We start from the raw sequence: 9,113 nt of genomic DNA, 5'->3' as shown, positions 1-9,113 counted from the left end.
TTTGGAGTGTTAGCCCGAATTTGGAGTGCTGTTTATCCTCGGCGTCTCTCTAGGCAACAAGGCAGCCCTCTTTATGGATAGTACTACTTACCTCGACACGAGCATAGGTCGATGAAAGGAGACCCAAAAGTTGCCGTTCTAATTCTGACACTGCGTCAGTCAGAGCACCCCATTTCATTCGGTGAATTATTAAAAAAAAAAAAAAAAAAAAAAAAAAAAAAAAAAAAAAATGGTATTGGCTTCTTGGTATGTAAGAACAATACTTGATACGACCCCAAACTTACAAAGAAGGCGCACTATATTGACTCCAGCTTAGCGTGTTCATTATAATTTTGACATAGCTGCTTTGAACGCGACAAGACACCCTGAAACAGTCTCTCTCAATGAAACAGGTGAATGTTGTACCTTCTGGCGAGGGCTGTCTTCTGACCGCCATAGAATGCATGGCCTGTACTTTGCTCTGCGTAACTCCATCCTAAGCAGTAAACATAACACACGAGTAGGGATCAGTGAGATAATAATTACCTGGCGCACTACCTTTGCCAGATTAAAGTTTGTCACACTTCTTAGTATGCTCCCACTCTATCATTTGACGAAAGGAGCAAAGACAACTACTATAATTAATATCATGAAACACTCCAGTAGATACCAGCAGGAGACAAAATCATCCATATGTGTGATATGAATGCTAGGGTCGAACGTAGCTATCAACCTATGGGAGGGAGTACTCGGACCCCACGGAGAGGGAGGATACAATAAAAATGGTCTTTGGCTTCTTAACGTATGAAATGAATATCATCTTAACATCACAAATACCATGTTCCAGCTTCGTAACATGTTCAAGACTACGTAGATGCATTCCAGGTCTCGTCACATGTACATGTTGGACAACATTATAGCACGCCGGTAGGATGTTCGTGAAGTGGCTATCACTCGCGTGATGAGAGGAGAAACATCTACGTATCACAGCCAGGTAAGATATAAGCTAAGAATAAAGATCAGGCCGCCAATCTGCAAGCGATCCCCAAATCCAAGACTAGACTTTACTGCTATTCATAACTGCAACACCAGAATAACTCTTCAGGCTGCTCTTAGTGAGCTCCTACAGTCTGCTTCTCAACCTTCATCCCGTGTCACCACAGAATCTCTTACTGAATTGTGGAACATCACCTGTACCATTGTTCTGCAAGAAGCTCACACTGTACTTAGAACTTCTCGTCGCAAACATCGCACCTGGTTCTATGACAAAGCAGATGAGACTTCCCATGTCATAAAAGCAAAAAATTCAGTTCATGATAATTATCTTCACAAGCCATTCCTGCAAAACAAAGATTTCTTCACCTTACTCCGTTCCAGATTTCAGCGCGAGTTTTGAGAAATAGAGAAAATATGGTGGACAAAACCATCTACTTAGACTCCGGATATCTGCATAACATCAACTCCTCACAAAAAACCATACATGGTCCAATAAACACCTCACTCATACCTGTCTAGTCAGGAGAAGGGTAGTTACTTTTTATAGATCATAAAGATATATTCAATCGTTTGGTAGAACGTTTTAGACAACTCTTGAGAAAGAGAAACCCAACTGATTCATAATTTCTTATTGGAATTCCACAGGCCCCTCGCCAACGGAACGCTGGGATGACCATGTACTGGACGCATGCCTCACGGGATGCTGTGGTTGCCAGGACTGTTTTTGCAGGTATGCAAAGGGGTACTTTCACAAACTCACTTGACAACACACGAATAGTGACATGCACAAATAAACATACAAGCACACCAAAGAAACTCACAAACACACGGTTGCATGCCACCGGGACGTCGTGGTAACCAAGGAATGGTCACCTGCTTACTGGGATGCTGGGGCAAATACTTGGTCATCTGTTCATCTGCCATCCGGGACACCTGGGTGACCAGAACTATATATATATATATATATATATATATATATATATATATATATATATATATATATATATATATATATATATATGTGTGTGTGTGTGTGTGTGTGTGTGTGTGTGTGTGTGTGTGTGTGTGTGTGTGTGTGTGTGTGTGTGTGTGTGTGTGTGTGTGTGTGTGTGTGTGTGTGTGTATCATTTCTCTGAGTATTCTTTTTCTGTGGTGGGGGAATTCCCTGTGGTGGGGGAAAAGAATACTGCCACCAAGTATTCCCACTTGGATCGTAAGAGGCGAGAAGAAAGGGACGGGGATTGGGATTAGGCATCCTTCTCCTTGTAGCCCCACAGGGCACATTCCTAAACAAAAAAGTAAAGGCATAACAGGGTCTGGGAGTTTTCGGACCAGCACCCTAAGGTTTGGGTCTTTTAATGTGCGTGGATGTGGTACAGATGAGAGTAAAAGGGAAGAGATAGGTAGTATGTTTGTGAGAAGAAAGACGGATGTGTTGGCTTTGAGTGAAACTAAGTTGAAAGGAAAGGGTGAGTGTAAGTTTGGGAGTGTAAGTGGGAGGTTATCAGGAGTGAAGAGAGGGCGAAGGAGGGAAGGGGTGGCTATTCTAGTAAGTGAAGAGATAGGTAAACGGGTAGTGGAGTGGAAGGAGGTTTCCTCAAGGATAGTGTGGATGAAGGTGAAACTGGGAAAGGAGATGTGGGTCTTTGTAAGTGCATATGGGCCTGGCAGTGAGAAGAGTGTAGAAGAAAGAGAGGCCTTTTGGATAGATTTAAATGAGTGCATAGAGGATTTAGAAAGAAATGTCAATGTAATAGTACTGGGAGACTTTAATGCTAGGGTAGGAAATGGTCCAATCGATGGAGTGGTTGGGAAATGTGGAGTTCCAGGAAAGAATCGTAGTGGAGAGTTGATGGTGGAAATGTGTCTAGAAAGAGAGTTGATGATAGCAAATACAGTGTTTTGGAAGAAATTCAAGCATAAGTACACATGGGAGAGGGTGGTGGAGGGAAGGGTGGTAGATAGAGCACTAATGGATTATGTAGTGGTAAATAAGATTATGATAGGAAGAGTTAAGGATGTACATGTGCTAAGGGGAGAGAGTGGGGGAATATCAGATCATTTTTGGTGGAAGGTAAGTTGAGAGTGGAGGATAGATGGAGAAAGAGGAAAGGGACAAAAGGTAGGGAGGTTCTTAGAGTGAACTCTTTGAATGAAAAGGGAAAGGAGAAGGAGTACGAAAAGAAGCTGAAGGAGGAGTGGGAGGGAGTAAAGGATAGAGTGGAGCTGGGTGTGGAGGAGGAATGGGGATGGTTGAAGGAGGGAGTCATAAAGTGTGCAAGGATGGTGTGTGGAACAAGAAGGACAGGGAGAAAAAGAAGAAAGGATAGTGAATGGTGGGATGAGGAAACAAAGAAGGTTGTAGAAGAGAAGAAGCGAGCTTTCACAGATTGGTTACAAAATAGGACGAGGGAGTCATATGAGAGGTACAAAGAAAAGAAAAGAGAAGTAAAGCAAAAGGTAAAGGAGGCAAAGAGGAGAGCAGATGAGAAATGGGGTAAGAGTATGACAGAAAATTTTGAAAGTAATAAAAAGATGTTTTGGAAAGAAATTAAGAGAGGAAGAGGAGGCGAATCAAGTAGAGAAGAAAAGGTAAAAGGTGCAGACGGAGAGATGATAATGGAGGAGAAGGCATTAAGGGGAAGATGGGCAGAATATTTTAGGGATTTGCTAAATGTGAAGGAAGATAGGGAGGGAAAGATAGCTGCAGTGGGAAATGCGAAGAAAATGAGAGTGATGAGTGAGGAAAATGGAGGAGAAATAAGGAAGGATGAGGTGAAGGCAGTTGTTAAGATGATGAAAGCAGGTAAGGCACCTGGTCTGGAATGAATGCCACGCAGAATGTCTGAAAAAGGGAGGTACAGTGATGGTGGACTGGCTGGTGAAGTTATTTAATGTTTGCTGGAGAGAGGGTAGAGTGCCGGAGGACTGGAGGAGTGCCTGTATAGTTCCTCCTTACAAGAGAAAAGGGGACAAGTGTGAATGTAGTAGTTTCAGAGGGATTAGCTTGTTAAGTGTAGTTGGGAAGGCTTATGGGAGGATCTTGATTGAGGGGATTAGGAGAGGAACAGAAGGAGTAATTGGTGAGGAACAGTGTGGATTTAGGACAGGTAGAGGTTGTGTAGATCAGATCTTTGTGGTGAGACAGATATGTGAGAAAGCTATAGGAAAGGGGAAGGATGTCTTTTGGGCTTTTATGGATCTGGAAAAGGCTTATGATAGGGTAGACGGAAAGGCACTGTGGGAGGTTATGCAGATATACGGGATAGGAGGAAAGCTTCTAGGAGGTGTCAAGAGTTTTTATGAGAGTAGTAGAACTTGTGTCAGGATTGGAAATGGAGAGAGTGAGTGGTTCGAGGTAAAGGTGGGACTTCGTCAAGGATGCGTTATGTCACCCTGGCTGTTCAACTTATACATGGATGGGGTGGTGCGAGAGGTAAATGCATGGGTAGTGGGCAAGGAATTGGAGATGGTTAAAGAAAATGTAGAAAAGTGGGAGGTGAACCAGCTGCTGTTTGCTGACGACACTGCGATTGTGGCAGGATCGGAGGAGGGTTTGAGGAAGTTGGTGGCAGAGTTTGGGAGAGTATGTGATAGAAGAAAGCTAAAGATAAACGTGGGTAAAAGTAAGGTGATGAGATGTACAAGGGGTGAAAGTGGCAGTAGACTTGAAGTGAGCATTAAGGGAGAGCGACTGGAGGAAGTGGATAGTTTTAGATACTTGGGTGCAAATGTGGCAGGAAAAGGTGGAGTGAAAGTGGAGGTAGAATATAGATTGAGAGAAGCGAGTAAATGCCTTGGTGGATTAAAGAGTGTAATGAGGAATAGACATATGGGAATGGATGCTAAGAGGAGACTGTATGAAGGAGTGATTGTGCCAACAGCACTATATGGGGCAGAAACATGGAACATAAGAGAAGAAGAGAGAAGGAGTTTGAATGTGTTTGAGATGAGGTGTCTGGGAAGTATGATGGGGGTTACTAGGCTAGATAGAGTGAGAAATGAGGAGGTGAGGAGGAGAACAGGGGTGGAAAAGGAGCTGGGAGATAGGGTTGATGAAAGAATATTAGGATGGTTTGGACACATGGAAAGAATGAGTGAAGAAAGACTAGTAAAAGAGGTATGGAAGGCAGATGTGGAGGGAGTGAACATGAGGGGACAACCTAGGATGAGGTGGATGGATGGGGTGAAGGGGGCTTTGCGGAAGAGGGGAATGTCTGTTGAGGAAGGACGGGAGAGGACAGAAGGCATGGATGAATGGAGAATGGTTGTATATGGATGATGTTGTGATTGCATGAGGTGGAATGGGCGGGTGGATGGGGGGTGAGGTAGTATGTGTGAGCAAAATTTGACGCAGCCCGAAGGGATTTCTCCCCGTCCTCTCATTTTATGCAATGGGGGGACGGAGAGGGGGGGTCGCCGATTTAATGAAGCGGCCTTGCTGTGGATGTGCTGTGTCTTGTGACACTGCTTTTGACCCAGGGCAGTGGACAAGGTGCAGGGATGACCCGTCATCCAGGAGGTGCTCAGATAGGAGGGAGGGTGGAGGGGTGTGGAGTGTATTCAGGGATGGAATGGGTGGAAATGATTTTATGCCTTTCCCTTTTTGACTACCTCCCTTGTAAGGGGAAAAGCGTTGGTATATGTATGTATGTATGTATATTTGTGAGTGCTCACATGCATCCAAAGAGCCATACTCACAAACTCACGTCCAAACATATGAAGATGAAAAAAAAAACACACTTAGAAACTTAGAAATACACGGTGTCCTGTTATTGGAATGCAGAGGCGACTATTAGTCTAGACACCTGTCTATCTTTATACTTGGACAGCATATTACCACCTACCATCGGGAAGCTAGGACGACCATGGTATGGTTGCCTGCTTCCGTGACGCTGGGGTACCCAAGACTGCATTCATTGCAAACAGTCTCAATTGTGCAAAAGGGTATACTCAAAAACACGTGCCAGAGCATAGGAACAGGCACACACGCACCGTGGAGAAGGTGGCTGACAAAAAGTTACTTTTACTCTACGCCGTAATTATTCGAGTAGATGACAATATTATATTTTCAGTTTACAGCACACAGCGAAATAACGAAACGGGTAGTAATAGGATTTTTTCTAACGGCAATCCAGATATGTAGTAAAGAGTCATTGAGGGTGAATATGAATACATCATCGAAGCATTTAAGAAACTGAAATATGCAGCAGGATTGCTAAACAAACTAAATAGGGAAAATATTGAGATTGATGCAAGGGAGAAAACTGAAGGTAAGTCCACGAATGAATACGTCCTAATACCATACTCAAAGGAAACCAAATCCATCAAATCTCTTTTGCAGATAGCCGGAGTTAAGTTAGTGTATACCTCAGGTGAAAAAATTAAAGGCTTGGTGAAACCTTAAAAAAAAAAAAAACACAGCAAAAATAGCGCAATATAGAAGGTAACATGTAAGGGATGCTCACGAGTTTACATATGTATATATGCATATACATATATATATATATATATATATATATATATACATATATATATATATGTATATATATATATATATACATATATATATATATATATATATATGTATATATATATATATATATATATATATATATATATATATATACTTCTTTGGCACTGGTTTTCACGTAGACAATTTTCACTGAACTCAACTTTGCTAATAGCTTTGGCTATATCAATATTCAACATCTTCGGTTTCAAGAATAACATTTTATTCTAATAGTTCAAAGTTTGAACATAATCATCCATGATTTCCATATCATGTAAAAGAGTGTAGTATTAGGCGATGATGGATGCCAGCGATTATAACAAATCTTCGTAACAATACTTTATAATTGTACTGCTTATAAAGTGAGGTTATTAGGAGATACAGGATAGATCATCGGGAGTCCTTGTTGCTGGAGGGCATTGAGCTCTGGTGGGCGTTCTTGGTGGTGTTGGAGGGCATGGTGTTCTTGGGGGCGGGCTGAAGGGAGGGTAAAGTCTACAGCTTGCTGCACATTGAGGATAGGATGCTAGGAAGTTATGGATACAGATTCCGCAATCTGCAGTCTTTTACAATTTTCTTCTCTGTGGAGTATTATGATGTTTTTTTGTTAACGTGCTCATTGATGACTCCCTGGTTTCGGTGGTGGAGACCGATGTAAGAATTGGAGCCGTGCTCAGTGGTGACTTCCTGGTTTCGGTGGGGGAGACCGATGTAAGAACTGGAGCCGTCACAGCGGCCCTCCTGGCATGGAAACTTATATATTACATTGGTAGAGATCTCTTTCGGGTGTTTATGGAAGAGTCTGTGTCAGTGTGAGTGACTCCTCTTCTTACGAAACCTTTAATGGCTTTAAATTCTTCTTTGTACTTGCAGTGAAAGTGGTTTTGATGGTAAGTGGTGATTTTATTGCTGGGAGGGATTGAAGCCTGGGGTGGTGTGGCATAATGATCTACTTTCTTCTTTATAACGCTTCAAACATCTGGCCAGAGAACCCGTTGTTGGTCAGGAGTTGACGGACACGATCGTTTTCCTTGTGGTTTTCCCTCCAGCTGCTACAGTGGGTCACAGCTCTTTGGATCTTTTACCTTTGAGCACCAAGAATTCAAACAGATTCGAGACTTGGCCATGGGTTCTCTTTTATGAGCGGTGATGGCGTCATGGTTTATGGAGTGTTCAGAAGTGGATCACTTCAAGCGAATTACTGGAAGGGGAAGTTCCTGCTTCCGGTACGTGGATGACATATTAGTCGTCATGCCAGAGAACACACGAGTAGATGATAAACTCAGAAGACTTAACAGTGTGGACAACAACATAGAATTGACAGTGGAGGTGGAAGCTGATAAAAAGTTACCTTTCCTGGACGCAGTAATTCACCAAGTGGACGACACTGTTAAATTTTCAATCAACAGAAGACCGATGTATGTATGACATTCTCTCTGAGGAAGGCATACACCCGAAACGTAAGGGAATAAAGAACCTCTGCTATCATTTGCCTACGCCAAATACACTCAAATTGTCAACTCCACTTCAATACATATACCAAATATATATATATATATATATATATATATATATGTATATATATATATATATGTATATATATGTATATATATATATATATATATATATATACATGTATATATATATGTATATATATATATATATGTGTATATATGTATATATATATGTATATATATATATATACACATGTATATATATATACATATATATCTATATCTATATATATATATATATATATTTATATATAGGGCAGGACTCGCCGTAATGAATTTAAATTGAACAATTTTAGATGTAAGGATGAAATAGTTTTCTAATAGGGTGGTCAACGATTAGAATATATTCAGTAACCATGTAGTGATTGCTGAAAATATCGGTTGTTTTAAGAAACGGTTTGACAACTTCATGGATGGTGATGACAAGTGGTAATGGAAATGGACATGGCGGAGCTTCATTATCCATTTGTCGAAACTTTACATTTCTATACATATCAATTTATATTGAATATCGGGTGATTACTTTAGTAATATGTATTTTTCGTTTCTCTCGCGGAACTAGTGCTTCGCACTATGAAAAAACCATGTTTCGTTCTGATATCAAATTATCATTAGGTTATCTTAGAGAATTCTGTCATAAATGTGAAATATATATCTATTAACGTTAGAATAAATAATGCTATGAAGTAGCTAGAAAAAATATTAAAGGTAATTGGACCTTTATGAGGTTATGTTAGAACATGAATGTGAAATGTATTTGCTGTGTTGCTTTGCATTTCGTTTCCAATGCACCACTCTCTCTCTTATTTGAGGGACATATCACCTGACATCCCTGCGTTGTGTATGTTTATAAATTGTTTCAAGTCCTTTTTGGCAAATGTTATATGAGTTTGCCGCACACTTATCCGATAGCCTTAATGAAACTCTACATCGCTACAGAGTGGCTCCATTTTTACGGTACCATATATATCTGCTAACCCGTGATTTTCTTTTTTGGGGGTCTACGTTATTATACATAGCGGAAACGTGGAGAGTTGTAAAAGAGAAGGAGAAATAAATAGAAGATATGGAAGTGGGGTACATGAAAAGGACTATAAAAACATCAAGGGATA

Source organism: Oratosquilla oratoria, chromosome 29, assembly GCF_046742065.1.
Source record: "Oratosquilla oratoria isolate Oo_2021 chromosome 29, ASM4674206v1, whole genome shotgun sequence".
Taxonomy (NCBI): domain Eukaryota; kingdom Metazoa; phylum Arthropoda; class Malacostraca; order Stomatopoda; family Squillidae; genus Oratosquilla; species Oratosquilla oratoria.
Note: the sequence above shows the minus strand (reverse complement) of the source record.